We start from the raw sequence: 2,568 nt of genomic DNA, 5'->3' as shown, positions 1-2,568 counted from the left end.
CATGCCCGGTCTGCAACGGAGCTGTTTGAATTAATGCAGCGTTTTGACGCTGAAGTGCTCTTCCCTAATGGCGAAGGAACAGCGGCTTTAGGGAACAGCGGTATTGCGCTTGTGGTGTTGTCTTCCCCAGACCGGTGCGGGAATTGTTTACACTTTTTCCCCCAAAGAGGGAGGCCGGCCCCCCTAAACAAAAAAAAAAGATTGTTCAGTTTTACTGTAGTAATATATCAGTTTATTTCTTACAGTAACAATAGTCTGCACTATAGTATTATCTCAGACTGAATTTCTTTTTAAGTGATTTAACTACTTCTTAAGATAAGTAAATAAACTGTTATACACTTATCAGACTGACTGCAGTATTGATGTATAAGTGATTGAGACTGTCTTTATTATCTTATAAAACTGAAACAGTAAATCAATCATATATTTCAACTGAGTTTACTTCATATCAGAAAGTTTCAATATCTGAATCTTTTTCTAATCAGAGTGTTGCATTCATTGATCAATCATCTGACATAATTGAAGAGTCTGAATAGCTATCTTATATATTAAACTTTATCATATTCTAATATTCTGTATCATATTCAGTGATGTGACTGATTTATTTATTTATTAAATATCTTGAAATCATTGTTATTATTTAGAAGAGATACAAATCACATTAACAATGTTTCAAATCTATAATATTTAAATTATTAGTCAATCTATTCAAAATTAACAGTAATATTATCAAAAAGCATTATCAAAAAGCAATATTAAAAAGTGTTATCAAAAAACATTATCTTTTACAAAGTAAATGTAAAAGTTACTTGAGTAATCACTTTTATCTCATTCTTATCTCAAGAATCAGTTATCTCATTATTCTTCATCTCAATGTTAAGATTCTTTATCAGTGTTTGTATCACAAGTTAAATCACATAAGCAATGCAGAGAATATGACCTTGTTTATTATTTCAGAAATACAAAGTCAATTTTTGCTCTAAGCTCTTCATTATAGTGTAGTTATTCACAGTATTATCAGTTATAATTGTAAGAAGACTGAGACTAATATCTTAATAGTCATTTTTAATCACAGTTATTAATATCTCTATTATATAATTCTCAGTATGACTACTGATCAATAATTTAAATTTAATTAATATCTCTTAATAAGTTCAGTTCTCATCAATGTAATAACATATAACTCTTATAAATATAAGATTATTTATACTAGTTCATACATTCACTGTAAGAGACACTCTTTGATGATTCTTCAACTCTGATTCTAGATGTTATATATTGACTTTATAGTATATTTCAAGATTAGATCAAAGACAGAATTAATGTGAAATATGAAGATTTAAATTAAGTATTTAAAGAAGTGTTCAGAATTCAGAGTTTTTAATTAATTAAAGAGAAAGATTGAGAGATATATATATACAAAGTAATTATTCACAGAAGTTATCAGATAAGAGTTATGAAATCAGAGTTAGACTGACCGTGTGACCGTGTCTGAGACCAGGACCAGATTTTTTAATAGTCTCATTACCAATTCGACTGATCTCATTACATGGTTTTAACATTAGATAGTAGTTTCATACTGTCTCAGTGAGACTTACTGTCTACTCTTGTCACATTTTTCAAATGAGACAATGATTTTCACTTCTCAATTTAAATTATTTTTATTGCTTTAAATGACTTTAAATCTCATTTGAGTATTATCAAAAAGTGTTACTTTTTAGAAAATTAAAAATAGTCTAAAAAAAACCTTAAAATATCTAAAAATAGTAACTTTATGCCAAGAATGAAACTAAATGAGATTAAATGAGATCACTTTCTTATTTTTTTCAAGTCATGGTTTCATTTTAAGATCTGATATATAGTCACTTTGCATGTTTTTTTGATAGCCAGTCCCAGCGGGATTCATGTCAAGAAATGTATGAAACCAGATCAAATGAAATCAAACGTGAAATTCATGATTCCAGCGGCCAGTCTAATCAGAGTACTGATACAGAATTGTTTTTACATAATTTTCTTCAAATTAGAAAGTTAGTATTACTAAAAATTATTATCTGATAGAGTAATTTATCAGCTCAGTAGTAATTTTCTGATTATTTTTCTTTTATTATCTATATTCTGATGACTTCAGATGTCAGAAAATTTCTTCAGAGTTATAATCAGTTTATAATGAATATTTCTAAATAATATTATAGTAATTACAGTAGAGAGATGACTCTTCAGTAATCTGCAATACAATCTATTGATAATTATTTCATAGTTCATCTTAGTATTTATGTTGAGTTTTTCATAAATTTCATGACCTGAAATCAGATATGAAGAATGAAGTAATTATTCATTATAATTGAAAGAGAGCATTCTGTATTGAATTATAAATAATATAGACTTTGTAATTCATAGTGATTTCTTAAAGAGTTTATAAATCTTCAATAGAAGTAAAAGAAGTGAAAGAAGTGAATTCAGAAGATATAATAATAATTTAAGAAAGATAATAATTTATTTTTAATAACTGATCACTGATGTATGTAAGAGAATTAATATAGAGAAAATAATCTTATTTCTTAGCTTAGT

The sequence above is a fragment of the Blastomyces gilchristii genome (assembly GCF_000003855.2).
Source record: "Blastomyces gilchristii SLH14081 genomic scaffold supercont1.20, whole genome shotgun sequence".
Classification (NCBI taxonomy): Eukaryota; Fungi; Ascomycota; class Eurotiomycetes; order Onygenales; family Ajellomycetaceae; genus Blastomyces; species Blastomyces gilchristii.
This window is presented reverse-complemented; position numbering follows the sequence as displayed.